General features: G+C 43.9%; 10 non-coding genes across 10 annotated transcripts; all 10 read right to left on the bottom strand.

The window, feature by feature from the left end:
• Positions 1-6239: 6239 nt before the first annotated feature.
• On the bottom strand, positions 6240-6430 carry LOC141231094 (U2 spliceosomal RNA). Its single transcript, XR_012297507.1, has one exon. It is a non-coding gene; the product is annotated as a U2 spliceosomal RNA (small nuclear RNA).
• A 1109-nt stretch (positions 6431-7539) lies between these two features.
• LOC141231093 (U2 spliceosomal RNA) lies at positions 7540-7730 on the bottom strand. The gene has a single exon (XR_012297506.1). It is a non-coding gene; the product is annotated as a U2 spliceosomal RNA (small nuclear RNA).
• Positions 7731-8839: 1109 nt separating this feature from the next.
• LOC141231091 (U2 spliceosomal RNA) lies at positions 8840-9030 on the bottom strand. Its single transcript, XR_012297504.1, has one exon. It is a non-coding gene; the product is annotated as a U2 spliceosomal RNA (small nuclear RNA).
• A 1109-nt stretch (positions 9031-10139) lies between these two features.
• On the bottom strand, positions 10140-10330 carry LOC141231090 (U2 spliceosomal RNA). The gene has a single exon (XR_012297503.1). It is a non-coding gene; the product is annotated as a U2 spliceosomal RNA (small nuclear RNA).
• A 1109-nt stretch (positions 10331-11439) lies between these two features.
• Positions 11440-11630, bottom strand: LOC141231089 (U2 spliceosomal RNA). Its single transcript, XR_012297502.1, has one exon. It is a non-coding gene; the product is annotated as a U2 spliceosomal RNA (small nuclear RNA).
• A 1109-nt stretch (positions 11631-12739) lies between these two features.
• On the bottom strand, positions 12740-12930 carry LOC141231088 (U2 spliceosomal RNA). Its single transcript, XR_012297501.1, has one exon. It is a non-coding gene; the product is annotated as a U2 spliceosomal RNA (small nuclear RNA).
• Positions 12931-14039: 1109 nt separating this feature from the next.
• On the bottom strand, positions 14040-14230 carry LOC141231361 (U2 spliceosomal RNA). Its single transcript, XR_012297772.1, has one exon. It is a non-coding gene; the product is annotated as a U2 spliceosomal RNA (small nuclear RNA).
• A 1109-nt stretch (positions 14231-15339) lies between these two features.
• On the bottom strand, positions 15340-15530 carry LOC141231087 (U2 spliceosomal RNA). The gene has a single exon (XR_012297500.1). It is a non-coding gene; the product is annotated as a U2 spliceosomal RNA (small nuclear RNA).
• Positions 15531-16639: 1109 nt separating this feature from the next.
• On the bottom strand, positions 16640-16830 carry LOC141231085 (U2 spliceosomal RNA). The gene has a single exon (XR_012297498.1). It is a non-coding gene; the product is annotated as a U2 spliceosomal RNA (small nuclear RNA).
• A 1109-nt stretch (positions 16831-17939) lies between these two features.
• LOC141231084 (U2 spliceosomal RNA) lies at positions 17940-18130 on the bottom strand. Its single transcript, XR_012297497.1, has one exon. It is a non-coding gene; the product is annotated as a U2 spliceosomal RNA (small nuclear RNA).
• Between the last annotated feature and the right edge of the window lie 980 nt (positions 18131-19110).

Raw genomic sequence — 19110 nt, 5'->3', positions numbered from 1 at the left:
CCAACTTTACATTCTTTTTCCTGTCCAATAAATAGTATATGTACATTTCACTTTTACAAAAGGCTAAAACATCATCTACTGGTAACATTTCATGTTTAAAAACAGCAATATTTCTAGCATTCCAGAGCGCTATCTTGGCACAATTCACTGTCTTCCACGCCATTATTTTTTGGTCCATTGTTGGGCATTCCAGAAGACCATATAACACTGATGCAAAATTAAAGTCCTTGAGGTCCACCATTTTCTCCAGCAGGGGGATTAGTCTTCTCCAGAACTCTTTAGCAAAAGCACAAGTCCATAAAAGATGCTTCACTGTCTCTTCTTCTTGACAACCTTCTCTTGGGCAGATGGCAGACCTCACAAAACCTCTTCTGTACTGGAATGCCCGGCAAGGAAGACAGTGGTGTGCGCAGCTCCAAGACATGTCTTTCTGTACATTAAAAAGATAAGGGGCGTTAATCATTTTCCATATGTGTACAGTTTTGTCATCATCATAACGTTCAATATCACACAACGTCACATCAGTACTAATTTGTTTGAGTAGTGTCTTGCTGTTACATAGATCCCCTGTCTGTTTCTTATTCAAATTAAAATCAAGAATAATTTTCTTTAAAATCTCATAATGTGCAGGTAGGTTAAAAGCATAAGGAGAGGATAAAACCGTTTCAAACCAACCAAACCTTCTCATGAGAAAACCAGTGTTAAAACGCATAAAATAGGAAAGGTAATTATCTTTAAAAAGGGTTTTAAAACAGAAACAGAAAAAATGTATTAAAAGAAACTTATCTAAAACAGGGAAATCTTTCCCACCTTTAACCTTTGGCTTTGTCACAATTTCTCTTTTGAGTTTCTCCATTTTTGAGCCCCAAAAAAAGGTAAAACATACTTTTGTAATTCGTTTCAACAAATTTGTAGGAGGGGGGAACACCAAACTAAGATATAACAGGATAGGTAATATCACCATTTTTACAATCAGAACTTTACCTTCCATTGACAGCTTTCTCATATTCCACATGCAGATTTTCTGATTAATTTTCTGTGCTGCCGCATCCCAGCTATTAAAACCATTATTAGATTCATTAAAAGAAACACCTAAAATAGTAATGGAATCTGTAACTGCAATTGGTACATCATGTAAACTCATCCCCCCGACATTTAAAATATTACATTTAGTAAGATTAATTTTAAAACCGGAAACTGTACAAAAAGACTGAATTTGGCTTATCGTTTTTTGTATTGAAGGTACATCACATCCAAACACTGCTACATCATCCATATAGCTTACAACTTTAACTTGTAGACCGTTCCCTCCGGGTAAGGGTACTCCACATATTTGCTTATCCCGGCGTATTGTACATAAAAGGGGTTCTATAGCACATATAAAAAGCAGGGGGGACAAAGGGCAACCCTGCTTCACCCCTGATTTTAAAACTACCTCTTTTGTTTTAAAACCATTAACTAAAATCTTACTCGTACAATCATTATAAAAAGCTTTAAGAGACAATAAAAACCCACCCGGAATGCCCATTTTTTCTAAAACTTTAAAAAGATAAAAATGAGACACGCGGTCAAAAGCTTTCTCAAAATCCACCGCTAGGATTGACATCTTTGTCTTTCTGGTTTTTACATCTTCAATACAATCTTTCACCAGGTTTAAATTGTCCCAGATACTACGCCCAGGTACCCCGCATACCTGATTTGCATGAATTACTTTATGTATCACCTTTTTCAACCGATTTGCACAGATCTTAGCCATAATTTTGTAATCACTATTTAAAAGAGTTATCGGCCTCCAGTTTTTAAGATCCGTTTTGTCACCTTTTTTGTATAGTAGTGATACCTCACCTTTCTTCCATGAGTTGAGTAAAACCTTATTATTAAAAACTTCGGAAAACAAATTAAACAAATCATCTTTTAAAATATCATAAAAACTTATATAAAACTCTATGGGGATACCATCAGGGCCGGGCACTTTACCATTTTTAAAACTCTTCATGGTTTCTAAAATCTCTTCCTCAACTAGTGGTTGGGATAAAAAACTTTGGGCATCAGCATCTAGGGTGGACTTGATCTCCCCCAGGAAAGTGTGTATTAAATCATGGTCTACAGTTTTTACATTAAAAAGATCATTAAAATAGACATTTACCTTATCCAATATAACGTTGATATTATTATCTCCATCTATGTTATCAATTATTGTTTTTGTCTGTTTATTTTTCTTAAAAAAATACCTGGAACAAGTCTCATCCTCTTCTACGTGTTTTACCTTTGAACGAAAAATCAGTTCTTTTCCTTTTTGTTCCAACCACTTTGAAATTTCTCCTTTAAGACTCAATATATCATTACCTACATCCAGACCATTGTCTTTGAATTTGTACAATGTCTGTAACCTGATATTAAGAAAATTATAGATCTCAAACTTTTCTTTAGCTTTTTGTATGCTTTTCTTAATAAAGAAATCTTTAATGCTTATTTTCATTCTATCCCACCAGGAGCTAAAAGAAATATTGGGGTTTTTCCTTTTTCTACACTTTACATAAAACTCAATAAAATCCGATAAAATTTGTGGATCTTTTAAAAGGGACACATTCAATTTCCAAGATTTCTTACCACATTTCTTCTTTCCATTAATCCTCACTCTAAAAGATAAAACCTTGTGATCTGAGAGAATATTAGTTAAAACTTCACATTTCACTGGCAGTATTTTTTCTGAACCTAAAACAAAATCTATCCTGGAGCTACATGTAGAATTGCTCCAGGTGAAACCAGCGTCTATAGGGCTATCCTTGTTACATTCTTTATACACATCAGTTAATTTACAATCATTTATAATATTGCTTAACATTCCAGACGTTTTGTCATAATTTCTACTCACGGAACCGGAGCGTCGGCTTTCGCCTTTTAAAATACAATTAAAATCACCTGCCAGGATAAAAGGTTCAGAAATGTTAATAAATAAAGGTAAAATTTCCAGCATATCAGCCCTTTCATTTTTATCAGGTGACCCATAAAAATTTAAAAACTGCCATCTTGTCCCATCAATAAAAGCCTTAACTAAAAGAATACGACCCGGTAAAATATCTTGGATAAAATCAATAGACACATTTCCCTTAAAAAGTATAGCTACCCCGGCTGATCCAGTTGCATTTGATCCAGACCAGATCGATGGACCATGTTTCCACTCTTCCTTATATTTTTTGTAAGAAATCTTATGAGGGATATGACATTCTTGTAAAAAAAAAACAGAAGCTGTAAAACAGGTTAAAAAATGTAAAACAGTAGCTCTTCTGGTCTTGGATCCTATGCCTCTCACATTGAGGGAAACACCACTAATGTCAGCCATCATAACAAATGGTTAGGAAGAAACAAAAACTGGACTTTACCTATCCGATGGACGGATCAGACCACTTGGACTTTCACCAACGCCCTCTTCTGAATCCACCGTTATCAAAGAGTCTTCATCATCGGAGAAGGAACATTCACTTAAATTAAGACCCGACGCTACTGGGGTGTAGCTCGGAAGGATATTGAGAGAAAGGTTACACTGGGTCTCCATAGGCTGACCATTTAGGTCCTCGTCAGGTGGGTCTCCGAGAGGCTCCGCACTCCCCTGCTGACCCGCAGAGGGTCGTAACACAGGGGCAGGCTGCGCACATGGCGGAGCCTCAGAGTCCCCGGAGGCAGCCAGGTTCGGGGCCCCACCTGGGGCAGCAGAGCCCCGGGACCTCGGGATTCCAGAGTCTACACCCCCGTGAGGGGATGTATCCATCTCCTCCCTATTAGCCACCTCCACGGAACCATTCTTTTTCTTATTATGAGACCTCACCAAATGCCACGTACCGCCCTCGCTCTCGTGAGACCCAGTGGGAATTTTGGGCTCGGTGTCAGCCTTTTGGCGCTCTTTTTTGGCCTTACCGACCGCCCCTTTATGATCTTTCTCAGCCTTCCTTTTAGCCTCCTTATGGTCTTTCAGCCAGCTCCTGGGCTCCTGTGAGTTACCTGTCATTGACTCGGAGGGATTGTTACTAGTCGAAGCGCCCTTATCACCTCCCGAGGCTCCAGGTTGCTGTTCCTCCTCCTGAGGGGTGGTCTGATTGGCCCGTCCATTCCCGGATGTCTTGGACTTCTCCTTTTGTTTTTGTTCATCCTCTCTGAACCTGTGAGGGCAAGAAAAATAGAAATGACCAGGTGTCCGACAAAAAGAGCATTTTTTTTCATTTGGGCACTCCTTTGTGTCATGTTCAGTACTGGCACAATTTCTACAAGTGGCACCACAACTATCCTTAGAGTGCCCATAGAGACCACAATACCTACAGAAAAGTGGCATTCCTGAGAAAAAAAAATCCCCATTAGTTTGCCCTATTTTAAATCGAGCTGGAGGAAGTCTCACACCTCCAGGGAATTTTGGGTCTCTTTCACATTTTACTAAAAACTTCCATTTTGAGGTCCAGATGTTAAACTCATTCAACACTTTCCCAATCAATTTCACACTTTTAAAATAAACTGACAAAAAGGAAATAACCTCTGGTGCCGTTATGAAGGGTGAGAAGATTTTCACAACCACCATCTTTACCTCATCCAGGACGTGCTCGATAATCTGAATCCCTTTTAGACCAGGGCTATTTTCTACCGACTTAACTCTGGACAAAACATCTTTGAAAATACCTTCGCCAGTAAAGGTTACATCATAGTCTCCACGTCGAGGATAATCCTGGATAGAAAGGATTTCGTTGGTTCTGACGTGGAGCAGTTTCTCAAGCACGTCCTTGACTACATATCCCAGATTCCGCATATCGGAACCACCAGCCGTAAAGCGGACCCTTATGGTGTTCTTGAGCCTCGCATATAGAGGCACGAGGTTGGGGTCAACCTCCATGGTATGGCGCAACAAAATGCAAATTGCAACCGCCTGCAATCTGCGCCTTCAGAGCTTTGTGATAAAGCACCTGAAGGCTGGGGGATCGCTGCCCGTTACCCTAGGACTAATCCCTCTCCCTAATAGCAGCAGGCAGGTGAAGCCCACCGAAGTGGACGATCCTGCCAGGCCAAGGAGAGGGGTACCTGAGTGCCCTTCAACTGAAACCTCCTGCTGTGAAGCACTTGGTCTCAGCCAAAAGGCCGAGAAGCGATAACCAGAATTGGTTTCGAACTACGGAGCCACCCAAGGATCCTGAAGAGTCCATTTGTGGAGATGAGCTCCTGGACTCCCGTTAAGAAGACATGTTGTCAACCTCTAGATCCCTTACATGCCTGCACTTTTCGGCTTGCTGCTGCTGCAATCCACGCGTTTTAGATCTGCATAACTCCACCTCTTTAAACACAGCACCCTCACCCCCTGCTGTTCCCACCCGCCTCAACACCGTTGGAAGGGAGGAGAACCAATTAAGGCGGGGGGTGGGGTGGAACGAGCAGCTGTCTACCCTTAGCAGGAGGGCTGCTGATTACTTACCTCTCCTGCTGCTGCTGGCTGTCCAGCAGCAGACTGAAGGTGGCTGCTGCTGTGCGCAGGTATATAAAGGCTCAGAGCCTATTATGACACGCGCAGCCAGCGTTCCATTGCCACATTCCATCTACTGCAGGCAGGATACCTGGCTGGCTGAATGTCGCTGAGAAGCTCACAGAGACCGCCATAAGCAACAGTTTAACAGAATGCCACAGACTAATCAACCAAACTTTTTGGGTTGGGTTCTCTTTTATAGTCTGCAGGCATTAATTGAAAGAAGTCAGTGTTCCAGCAGAGGGAGACAACGTTTCAGAAAAGGCATTGTAGCAAACCAAAAAAGAAATTTTAAGCGCAGCAGAGTAACCAGCGCACATACCTGTTAGCTCAGGTGAGTTTAAAAGGCTGCTGTTGATAACAAGGGCATTTGCTAAATAGATGGTGTGTGTGCAACAATATACTGAAAGGTCAATTATATTGTGCAGCTTATCTCACCACCTGTAGTTATTTAGGTGAAAGCTCCAAAATGCTTGCCTAATATGTCTGTTTATCCAAAAGGAAGTAAAGAAGGAGAGCTAGAAAGATAGCATTGCGTTACATTACATGGCAATGCAATGCACAGTTGCTGAAGTTGAACCAAAATGAGCTTGTCATCTGGCTTCTGCAACTTTGAACATGAAAAATCCAATGAGGAGAAGAAAAGCAAAGCCAAAGAGTCCATCCCAAAATCCGACAAACAAGCAAAATGAACAAAAAACATTGAATTCAATACTTTCTGATTTTAGAAACTGCATTAAAGAAGGGGTGCACCGGTCCTGGAGATACTGCAATACCAGGTCAATGCGTGGAGTGGACAGAGCAAGCTCTTTTTCCATCTCCCTGTTCTAAAAATCCATTTAATATATGGTCCCCAGATAGGGGACGTATCAGATATTAAACTGATAAGAACAGATACTACACTTGATCTTAGCCAAAAGGCCGAGAAGCGATAACCAGAATTGGTTTCGAACTACGGAGCCACCCAAGGATCCTGAAGAGTCCATTTGTGGAGATGAGCTCCTGGACTCCCGTTAAGAAGACATGTTGTCAACCTCTAGATCCCTTACATGCCTGCACTTTTCGGCTTGCTGCTGCTGCAATCCACGCGTTTTAGATCTGCATAACTCCACCTCTTTAAACACAGCACCCTCACCCCCTGCTGTTCCCACCCGCCTCAACACCGTTGGAAGGGAGGAGAACCAATTAAGGCGGGGGGTGGGGTGGAACGAGCAGCTGTCTACCCTTAGCAGGAGGGCTGCTGATTACTTACCTCTCCTGCTGCTGCTGGCTGTCCAGCAGCAGACTGAAGGTGGCTGCTGCTGTGCGCAGGTATATAAAGGCTCAGAGCCTATTATGACACGCGCAGCCAGCGTTCCATTGCCACATTCCATCTACTGCAGGCAGGATACCTGGCTGGCTGAATGTCGCTGAGAAGCTCACAGAGACCGCCATAAGCAACAGTTTAACAGAATGCCACAGACTAATCAACCAAACTTTTTGGGTTGGGTTCTCTTTTATAGTCTGCAGGCATTAATTGAAAGAAGTCAGTGTTCCAGCAGAGGGAGACAACGTTTCAGAAAAGGCATTGTAGCAAACCAAAAAAGAAATTTTAAGCGCAGCAGAGTAACCAGCGCACATACCTGTTAGCTCAGGTGAGTTTAAAAGGCTGCTGTTGATAACAAGGGCATTTGCTAAATAGATGGTGTGTGTGCAACAATATACTGAAAGGTCAATTATATTGTGCAGCTTATCTCACCACCTGTAGTTATTTAGGTGAAAGCTCCAAAATGCTTGCCTAATATGTCTGTTTATCCAAAAGGAAGTAAAGAGGGAGAGCTAGAAAGATAGCATTGCGTTACATTACATGGCAATGCAATGCACAGTTGCTGAAGTTGAACCAAAATGAGCTTGTCATCTGGCTTCTGCAACTTTGAACATGAAAAATCCAATGAGGAGAAGAAAAGCAAAGCCAAAGAGTCCATCCCAAAATCCGACAAACAAGCAAAATGAACAAAAAACATTGAATTCAATACTTTCTGATTTTAGAAACTGCATTAAAGAAGGGGTGCACCGGTCCTGGAGATACTGCAATACCAGGTCAATGCGTGGAGTGGACAGAGCAAGCTCTTTTTCCATCTCCCTGTTCTAAAAATCCATTTAATATATGGTCCCCAGATAGGGGACGTATCAGATATTAAACTGATAAGAACAGATACTACACTTGATCTTAGCCAAAAGGCCGAGAAGCGATAACCAGAATTGGTTTCGAACTACGGAGCCACCCAAGGATCCTGAAGAGTCCATTTGTGGAGATGAGCTCCTGGACTCCCGTTAAGAAGACATGTTGTCAACCTCTAGATCCCTTACATGCCTGCACTTTTCGGCTTGCTGCTGCTGCAATCCACGCGTTTTAGATCTGCATAACTCCACCTCTTTAAACACAGCACCCTCACCCCCTGCTGTTCCCACCCGCCTCAACACCGTTGGAAGGGAGGAGAACCAATTAAGGCGGGGGGTGGGGTGGAACGAGCAGCTGTCTACCCTTAGCAGGAGGGCTGCTGATTACTTACCTCTCCTGCTGCTGCTGGCTGTCCAGCAGCAGACTGAAGGTGGCTGCTGCTGTGCGCAGGTATATAAAGGCTCAGAGCCTATTATGACACGCGCAGCCAGCGTTCCATTGCCACATTCCATCTACTGCAGGCAGGATACCTGGCTGGCTGAATGTCGCTGAGAAGCTCACAGAGACCGCCATAAGCAACAGTTTAACAGAATGCCACAGACTAATCAACCAAACTTTTTGGGTTGGGTTCTCTTTTATAGTCTGCAGGCATTAATTGAAAGAAGTCAGTGTTCCAGCAGAGGGAGACAACGTTTCAGAAAAGGCATTGTAGCAAACCAAAAAAGAAATTTTAAGCGCAGCAGAGTAACCAGCGCACATACCTGTTAGCTCAGGTGAGTTTAAAAGGCTGCTGTTGATAACAAGGGCATTTGCTAAATAGATGGTGTGTGTGCAACAATATACTGAAAGGTCAATTATATTGTGCAGCTTATCTCACCACCTGTAGTTATTTAGGTGAAAGCTCCAAAATGCTTGCCTAATATGTCTGTTTATCCAAAAGGAAGTAAAGAGGGAGAGCTAGAAAGATAGCATTGCGTTACATTACATGGCAATGCAATGCACAGTTGCTGAAGTTGAACCAAAATGAGCTTGTCATCTGGCTTCTGCAACTTTGAACATGAAAAATCCAATGAGGAGAAGAAAAGCAAAGCCAAAGAGTCCATCCCAAAATCCGACAAACAAGCAAAATGAACAAAAAACATTGAATTCAATACATTCTGATTTTAGAAACTGCATTAAAGAAGGGGTGCACCGGTCCTGGAGATACTGCAATACCAGGTCAATGCGTGGAGTGGACAGAGCAAGCTCTTTTTCCATCTCCCTGTTCTAAAAATCCATTTAATATATGGTCCCCAGATAGGGGACGTATCAGATATTAAACTGATAAGAACAGATACTACACTTGATCTTAGCCAAAAGGCCGAGAAGCGATAACCAGAATTGGTTTCGAACTACGGAGCCACCCAAGGATCCTGAAGAGTCCATTTGTGGAGATGAGCTCCTGGACTCCCGTTAAGAAGACATGTTGTCAACCTCTAGATCCCTTACATGCCTGCACTTTTCGGCTTGCTGCTGCTGCAATCCACGCGTTTTAGATCTGCATAACTCCACCTCTTTAAACACAGCACCCTCACCCCCTGCTGTTCCCACCCGCCTCAACACCGTTGGAAGGGAGGAGAACCAATTAAGGCGGGGGGTGGGGTGGAACGAGCAGCTGTCTACCCTTAGCAGGAGGGCTGCTGATTACTTACCTCTCCTGCTGCTGCTGGCTGTCCAGCAGCAGACTGAAGGTGGCTGCTGCTGTGCGCAGGTATATAAAGGCTCAGAGCCTATTATGACACGCGCAGCCAGCGTTCCATTGCCACATTCCATCTACTGCAGGCAGGATACCTGGCTGGCTGAATGTCGCTGAGAAGCTCACAGAGACCGCCATAAGCAACAGTTTAACAGAATGCCACAGACTAATCAACCAAACTTTTTGGGTTGGGTTCTCTTTTATAGTCTGCAGGCATTAATTGAAAGAAGTCAGTGTTCCAGCAGAGGGAGACAACGTTTCAGAAAAGGCATTGTAGCAAACCAAAAAAGAAATTTTAAGCGCAGCAGAGTAACCAGCGCACATACCTGTTAGCTCAGGTGAGTTTAAAAGGCTGCTGTTGATAACAAGGGCATTTGCTAAATAGATGGTGTGTGTGCAACAATATACTGAAAGGTCAATTATATTGTGCAGCTTATCTCACCACCTGTAGTTATTTAGGTGAAAGCTCCAAAATGCTTGCCTAATATGTCTGTTTATCCAAAAGGAAGTAAAGAGGGAGAGCTAGAAAGATAGCATTGCGTTACATTACATGGCAATGCAATGCACAGTTGCTGAAGTTGAACCAAAATGAGCTTGTCATCTGGCTTCTGCAACTTTGAACATGAAAAATCCAATGAGGAGAAGAAAAGCAAAGCCAAAGAGTCCATCCCAAAATCCGACAAACAAGCAAAATGAACAAAAAACATTGAATTCAATACTTTCTGATTTTAGAAACTGCATTAAAGAAGGGGTGCACCGGTCCTGGAGATACTGCAATACCAGGTCAATGCGTGGAGTGGACAGAGCAAGCTCTTTTTCCATCTCCCTGTTCTAAAAATCCATTTAATATATGGTCCCCAGATAGGGGACGTATCAGATATTAAACTGATAAGAACAGATACTACACTTGATCTTAGCCAAAAGGCCGAGAAGCGATAACCAGAATTGGTTTCGAACTACGGAGCCACCCAAGGATCCTGAAGAGTCCATTTGTGGAGATGAGCTCCTGGACTCCCGTTAAGAAGACATGTTGTCAACCTCTAGATCCCTTACATGCCTGCACTTTTCGGCTTGCTGCTGCTGCAATCCACGCGTTTTAGATCTGCATAACTCCACCTATTTAAACACAGCACCCTCACCCCCTGCTGTTCCCACCCGCCTCAACACCGTTGGAAGGGAGGAGAACCAATTAAGGCGGGGGGTGGGGTGGAACGAGCAGCTGTCTACCCTTAGCAGGAGGGCTGCTGATTACTTACCTCTCCTGCTGCTGCTGGCTGTCCAGCAGCAGACTGAAGGTGGCTGCTGCTGTGCGCAGGTATATAAAGGCTCAGAGCCTATTATGACACGCGCAGCCAGCGTTCCATTGCCACATTCCATCTACTGCAGGCAGGATACCTGGCTGGCTGAATGTCGCTGAGAAGCTCACAGAGACCGCCATAAGCAACAGTTTAACAGAATGCCACAGACTAATCAACCAAACTTTTTGGGTTGGGTTCTCTTTTATAGTCTGCAGGCATTAATTGAAAGAAGTCAGTGTTCCAGCAGAGGGAGACAACGTTTCAGAAAAGGCATTGTAGCAAACCAAAAAAGAAATTTTAAGCGCAGCAGAGTAACCAGCGCACATACCTGTTAGCTCAGGTGAGTTTAAAAGGCTGCTGTTGATAACAAGGGCATTTGCTAAATAGATGGTGTGTGTGCAACAATATACTGAAAGGTCAATTATATTGTGCAGCTTATCTCACCACCTGTAGTTATTTAGGTGAAAGCTCCAAAATGCTTGCCTAATATGTCTGTTTATCCAAAAGGAAGTAAAGAGGGAGAGCTAGAAAGATAGCATTGCGTTACATTACATGGCAATGCAATGCACAGTTGCTGAAGTTGAACCAAAATGAGCTTGTCATCTGGCTTCTGCAACTTTGAACATGAAAAATCCAATGAGGAGAAGAAAAGCAAAGCCAAAGAGTCCATCCCAAAATCCGACAAACAAGCAAAATGAACAAAAAACATTGAATTCAATACTTTCTGATTTTAGAAACTGCATTAAAGAAGGGGTGCACCGGTCCTGGAGATACTGCAATACCAGGTCAATGCGTGGAGTGGACAGAGCAAGCTCTTTTTCCATCTCCCTGTTCTAAAAATCCATTTAATATATGGTCCCCAGATAGGGGACGTATCAGATATTAAACTGATAAGAACAGATACTACACTTGATCTTAGCCAAAAGGCCGAGAAGCGATAACCAGAATTGGTTTCGAACTACGGAGCCACCCAAGGATCCTGAAGAGTCCATTTGTGGAGATGAGCTCCTGGACTCCCGTTAAGAAGACATGTTGTCAACCTCTAGATCCCTTACATGCCTGCACTTTTCGGCTTGCTGCTGCTGCAATCCACGCGTTTTAGATCTGCATAACTCCACCTCTTTAAACACAGCACCCTCACCCCCTGCTGTTCCCACCCGCCTCAACACCGTTGGAAGGGAGGAGAACCAATTAAGGCGGGGGGTGGGGTGGAACGAGCAGCTGTCTACCCTTAGCAGGAGGGCTGCTGATTACTTACCTCTCCTGCTGCTGCTGGCTGTCCAGCAGCAGACTGAAGGTGGCTGCTGCTGTGCGCAGGTATATAAAGGCTCAGAGCCTATTATGACACGCGCAGCCAGCGTTCCATTGCCACATTCCATCTACTGCAGGCAGGATACCTGGCTGGCTGAATGTCGCTGAGAAGCTCACAGAGACCGCCATAAGCAACAGTTTAACAGAATGCCACAGACTAATCAACCAAACTTTTTGGGTTGGGTTCTCTTTTATAGTCTGCAGGCATTAATTGAAAGAAGTCAGTGTTCCAGCAGAGGGAGACAACGTTTCAGAAAAGGCATTGTAGCAAACCAAAAAAGAAATTTTAAGCGCAGCAGAGTAACCAGCGCACATACCTGTTAGCTCAGGTGAGTTTAAAAGGCTGCTGTTGATAACAAGGGCATTTGCTAAATAGATGGTGTGTGTGCAACAATATACTGAAAGGTCAATTATATTGTGCAGCTTATCTCACCACCTGTAGTTATTTAGGTGAAAGCTCCAAAATGCTTGCCTAATATGTCTGTTTATCCAAAAGGAAGTAAAGAGGGAGAGCTAGAAAGATAGCATTGCGTTACATTACATGGCAATGCAATGCACAGTTGCTGAAGTTGAACCAAAATGAGCTTGTCATCTGGCTTCTGCAACTTTGAACATGAAAAATCCAATGAGGAGAAGAAAAGCAAAGCCAAAGAGTCCATCCCAAAATCCGACAAACAAGCAAAATGAACAAAAAACATTGAATTCAATACTTTCTGATTTTAGAAACTGCATTAAAGAAGGGGTGCACCGGTCCTGGAGATACTGCAATACCAGGTCAATGCGTGGAGTGGACAGAGCAAGCTCTTTTTCCATCTCCCTGTTCTAAAAATCCATTTAATATATGGTCCCCAGATAGGGGACGTATCAGATATTAAACTGATAAGAACAGATACTACACTTGATCTTAGCCAAAAGGCCGAGAAGCGATAACCAGAATTGGTTTCGAACTACGGAGCCACCCAAGGATCCTGAAGAGTCCATTTGTGGAGATGAGCTCCTGGACTCCCGTTAAGAAGACATGTTGTCAACCTCTAGATCCCTTACATGCCTGCACTTTTCGGCTTGCTGCTGCTGAAATCCACGCGTTTTAGATCTGCATAACTCCACCTCTTTAAACACAGCACCCTCACCCCCTGCTGTTCCCACCCGCCTCAACACCGTTGGAAGGGAGGAGAACCATTTAAGGCGGGGGGTGGGGTGGAACGAGCAGCTGTCTACCCTTAGCAGGAGGGCTGCTGATTACTTACCTCTCCTGCTGCTGCTGGCTGTCCAGCAGCAGACTGAAGGTGGCTGCTGCTGTGCGCAGGTATATAAAGGCTCAGAGCCTATTATGACACGCGCAGCCAGCGTTCCATTGCCACATTCCATCTACTGCAGGCAGGATACCTGGCTGGCTGAATGTCGCTGAGAAGCTCACAGAGACCGCCATAAGCAACAGTTTAACAGAATGCCACAGACTAATCAACCAAACTTTTTGGGTTGGGTTCTCTTTTATAGTCTGCAGGCATTAATTGAAAGAAGTCAGTGTTCCAGCAGAGGGAGACAACGTTTCAGAAAAGGCATTGTAGCAAACCAAAAAAGAAATTTTAAGCGCAGCAGAGTAACCAGCGCACATACCTGTTAGCTCAGGTGAGTTTAAAAGGCTGCTGTTGATAACAAGGGCATTTGCTAAATAGATGGTGTGTGTGCAACAATATACTGAAAGGTCAATTATATTGTGCAGCTTATCTCACCACCTGTAGTTATTTAGGTGAAAGCTCCAAAATGCTTGCCTAATATGTCTGTTTATCCAAAAGGAAGTAAAGAGGGAGAGCTAGAAAGATAGCATTGCGTTACATTACATGGCAATGCAATGCACAGTTGCTGAAGTTGAACCAAAATGAGCTTGTCATCTGGCTTCTGCAACTTTGAACATGAAAAATCCAATGAGGAGAAGAAAAGCAAAGCCAAAGAGTCCATCCCAAAATCCGACAAACAAGCAAAATGAACAAAAAACATTGAATTCAATACTTTCTGATTTTAGAAACTGCATTAAAGAAGGGGTGCACCGGTCCTGGAGATACTGCAATACCAGGTCAATGCGTGGAGTGGACAGAGCAAGCTCTTTTTCCATCTCCCTGTTCTAAAAATCCATTTAATATATGGTCCCCAGATAGGGGACGTATCAGATATTAGACTGATAAGAACAGATACTACACTTGATCTTAGCCAAAAGACCGAGAAGCGATAACCAGAATTGGTTTCGAACTACGGAGCCACCCAAGGATCCTGAAGAGTCCATTTGTGGAGATGAGCTCCTGGACTCCCGTTAAGAAGACATGTTGTCAACCTCTAGATCCCTTACATGCCTGCACTTTTCGGCTTGCTGCTGCTGCAATCCACGCGTTTTAGATCTGCATAACTCCACCTCTTTAAACACAGCACCCTCACCCCCTGCTGTTCCCACCCGCCTCAACACCGTTGGAAGGGAGGAGAACCAATTAAGGCGGGGGGTGGGGTGGAACGAGCAGCTGTCTACCCTTAGCAGGAGGGCTGCTGATTACTTACCTCTCCTGCTGCTGCTGGCTGTCCAGCAGCAGACTGAAGGTGGCTGCTGCTGTGCGCAGGTATATAAAGGCTCAGAGCCTATTATGACACGCGCAGCCAGCGTTCCATTGCCACATTCCATCTACTGCAGGCAGGATACCTGGCTGGCTGAATGTCGCTGAGAAGCTCACAGAGACCGCCATAAGCAACAGTTTAACAGAATGCCACAGACTAATCAACCAAACTTTTTGGGTTGGGTTCTCTTTTATAGTCTGCAGGCATTAATTGAAAGAAGTCAGTGTTCCAGCAGAGGGAGACAACGTTTCAGAAAAGGCATTGTAGCAAACCAAAAAAGAAATTTTAAGCGCAGCAGAGTAACCAGCGCACATACCTGTTAGCTCAGGTGAGTTTAAAAGGCTGCTGTTGATAACAAGGGCATTTGCTAAATAGATGGTGTGTGTGCAACAATATACTGAAAGGTCAATTATATTGTGCAGCTTATCTCACCACCTGTAGTTATTTAGGTGAAAGCTCCAAAATGCTTGCCTAATATGTCTGTTTATCCAAAAGGAAGTAAAGAGGGAGAGCTAGAAAGATAGCATTGCGTTACATTACATGGCAATGCAATGCACAGTTGCTGAAGTTGAACCAAAATGAGCTTGTCATCTGGCTTCTGCAACTTTGAACATGAAAAATCCAATGAGGAGAAGAAAAGCAAAGCCAAAGAGTCCATCCCAAAATCCGACAAACAAGCAAAATGAACAAAAAACATTGAATTCAATACTTTCTGATTTTAGAAACTGCATTAAAGAAGGGGTGCACCGGTCCTGGAGATACTGCAATACCAGGTCAATGCGTGGAGTGGACAGAGCAAGCTCTTTTTCCATCTCCCTGTTCTAAAAATCCATTTAATATATGGTCCCCAGATAGGGGACGTATCAGATATTAAACTGATAAGAACAGATACTACACTTGATCTTAGCCAAAAGGCCGAGAAGCGATAACCAGAATTGGTTTCGAACTACGGAGCCACCCAAGGATCCTGAAGAGTCCATTTGTGGAGATGAGCTCCTGGACTCCCGTTAAGAAGACATGTTGTCAACCTCTAGATCCCTTACATGCCTGCACTTTTCGGCTTGCTGCTGCTGCAATCCACGCGTTTTAGATCTGCATAACTCCACCTCTTTAAACACAGCACCCTCACCCCCTGCTGTTCCCACCCGCCTCAACACCGTTGGAAGGGAGGAGAACCAATTAAGGCGGGGGGTGGGGTGGAACGAGCAGCTGTCTACCCTTAGCAGGAGGGCTGCTGATTACTTACCTCTCCTGCTGCTGCTGGCTGTCCAGCAGCAGACTGAAGGTGGCTGCTGCTGTGCGCAGGTATATAAAGGCTCAGAGCCTATTATGACACGCGCAGCCAGCGTTCCATTGCCACATTCCATCTACTGCAGGCAGGATACCTGGCTGGCTGAATGTCGCTGAGAAGCTCACAGAGACCGCCATAAGCAACAGTTTAACAGAATGCCACAGACTAATCAACCAAACTTTTTGGGTTGGGTTCTCTTTTATAGTCTGCAGGCATTAATTGAAAGAAGTCAGTGTTCCAGCAGAGGGAGACAACGTTTCAGAAAAGGCATTGTAGCAAACCAAAAAAGAAATTTTAAGCGCAGCAGAGTAACCAGCGCACATACCTGTTAGCTCAGGTGAGTTTAAAAGGCTGCTGTTGATAACAAGGGCATTTGCTAAATAGATGGTGTGTGTGCAACAATATACTGAAAGGTCAATTATATTGTGCAGCTTATCTCACCACCTGTAGTTATTTAGGTGAAAGCTCCAAAATGCTTGCCTAATATGTCTGTTTATCCAAAAGGAAGTAAAGAGGGAGAGCTAGAAAGATAGCATTGCGTTACATTACATGGCAATGCAATGCACAGTTGCTGAAGTTGAACCAAAATGAGCTTGTCATCTGGCTTCTGCAACTTTGAACATGAAAAATCCAATGAGGAGAAGAAAAGCAAAGCCAAAGAGTCCATCCCAAAATCCGACAAACAAGCAAAATGAACAAAAAACATTGAATTCAATACTTTCTGATTTTAGAAACTGCATTAAAGAAGGGGTGCACCGGTCCTGGAGATACTGCAATACCAGGTCAATGCGTGGAGTGGACAGAGCAAGCTCTTTTTCCATCTCCCTGTTCTAAAAATCCATTTAATATATGGTCCCCAGATAGGGGACGTATCAGATATTAAACTGATAAGAACAGATACTACACTTGATCTTAGCCAAAAGGCCGAGAAGCGATAACCAGAATTGGTTTCGAACTACGGAGCCACCCAAGGATCCTGAAGAGTCCATTTGTGGAGATGAGCTCCTGGACTCCCGTTAAGAAGACATGTTGTCAACCTCTAGATCCCTTACATGCCTGCACTTTTCGGCTTGCTGCTGCTGCAATCCACGCGTTTTAGATCTGCATAACTCCACCTCTTTAAACACAGCACCCTCACCCCCTGCTGTTCCCACCCGCCTCAACACCGTTGGAAGGGAGGAGAACCAATTAAGGCGGGGGGTGGGGTGGAACGAGCAGCTGTCTACCCTTAGCAGGAGGGCTGCTGATTACTTACCTCTCCTGCTGCTGCTGGCTGTCCAGCAGCAGACTGAAGGTGGCTGCTGCTGTGCGCAGGTATATAAAGGCTCAGAGCCTATTATGACACGCGCAGCCAGCGTTCCATTGCCACATTCCATCTACTGCAGGCAGGATACCTGGCTGGCTGAATGTCGCTGAGAAGCTCACAGAGACCGCCATAAGCAACAGTTTAACAGAATGCCACAGACTAATCAACCAAACTTTTTGGGTTGGGTTCTCTTTTATAGTCTGCAGGCATTAATTGAAAGAAGTCAGTGTTCCAGCAGAGGGAGACAACGTTTCAGAAAAGGCATTGTAGCAAACCAAAAAAGAAATTTTAAGCGCAGCAGAGTAACCAGCGCACATACCTGTTAGCTCAGGTGAGTTTAAAAGGCTGCTGTTGATAACAAGGGCATTTGCTAAATAGATGGTGTGTGTGCAACAATATACTGAAAGGTCAATTATATTGTGCAGCTTATCTCACCACCTGTAGTTAATTAGGTGAAAGCTCCAAAATGCTTGCCTAATATGTCTGTTTATCCAAAAGGAAGTAAAGAGGGAGAGCTAGAAAGATAGCATTGCGTTACATTACATGGCAATGCAATGCACAGTTGCTGAAGTTGAACCAAAATGAGCTTGTCATCTGGCTTCTGCAACTTTGAACATGAAAAATCCAATGAGGAGAAGAAAAGCAAAGCCAAAGAGTCCATCCCAAAATCCGACAAACAAGCAAAATGAACAAAAAACATTGAATTCAATACTTTCTGATTTTAGAAACTGCATTAAAGAAGGGGTGCACCGGTCCTGGAGATACTGCAATACCAGGTCAATGCGTGGAGTGGACAGAGCAAGCTCTTTTTCCATCTCCCTGTTCTAAAAATCCATTTAATATATGGTCCCCAGATAGGGGACGTATCAGATATTAAACTGATAAGAACAGATACTACACTTGATCTTAGCCAAAAGGCCGAGAAGCGATAACCAGAATTGGTTTCGAACTACGGAGCCACCCAAGGATCCTGAAGAGTCCATTTGTGGAGATGAGCTCCTGGACTCCCGTTAAGAAGACATGTTGTCAACCTCTAGATCCCTTACATGCCTGCACTTTTCGGCTTGCTGCTGCTGCAATCCACGCGTTTTAGATCTGCATAACTCCACCTCTTTAAACACAGCACCCTCACCCCCTGCTGTTCCCACCCGCCTCAACACCGTTGGAAGGGAGGAGAACCAATTAAGGCGGGGGTGGGGTGGAACGAGCAGCTGTCTACCCTTAGCAGGAGGGCTGCTGATTACTTACCTCTCCTGCTGCTGCTGGCTGTCCAGCAGCAGACTGAAGGTGGCTGCTGCTGTGCGCAGGTATATAAAGGCTCAGAGCCTATTATGACACGCGCAGCCAGCGTTCCATTGCCACATTCCATCTACTGCAGGCAGGATACCTGGCTGGCTGAATGTCGCTGAGAAGCTCACAGAGACCGCCATAAGCAACAGTTTAACAGAATGCCACAGACTAATCAACCAAACTTTTTGGGTTGGGTTCTCTTTTATAGTCTGCAGGCATTAATTGAAAGAAGTCAGTGTTCCAGCAGAGGGAGACAACGTTTCAGAAAAGGCATTGTAGCAAACCAAAAAAGAAATTTTAAGCGCAGCAGAGTAACCAGCGCACATACCTGTTAGCTCAGGTGAGTTTAAAAGGCTGCTGTTGATAACAAGGGCATTTGCTAAATAGATGGTGTGTGTGCAACAATATACTGAAAGGTCAATTATATTGTGCAGCTTATCTCACCACCTGTAGTTATTTAGGTGAAAGCTCCAAAATGCTTGCCTAATATGTCTGTTTATCCAAAAGGAAGTAAAGAGGGAGAGCTAGAAAGATAGCATTGCGTTACATTACATGGCAATGCAATGCACAGTTGCTGAAGTTGAACCAAAATGAGCTTGTCATCTGGCTTCTGCAACTTT

This window comes from Phyllobates terribilis, unplaced genomic scaffold (genome assembly GCF_046119375.1).
Source record: "Phyllobates terribilis strain yellow unplaced genomic scaffold, ASM4611937v1 Scaffold_505__1_contigs__length_1300667, whole genome shotgun sequence".
In the NCBI taxonomy this organism is placed as follows: Eukaryota; Metazoa; Chordata; class Amphibia; order Anura; family Dendrobatidae; genus Phyllobates; species Phyllobates terribilis.
This window is presented reverse-complemented; position numbering and strand designations above follow the sequence as displayed.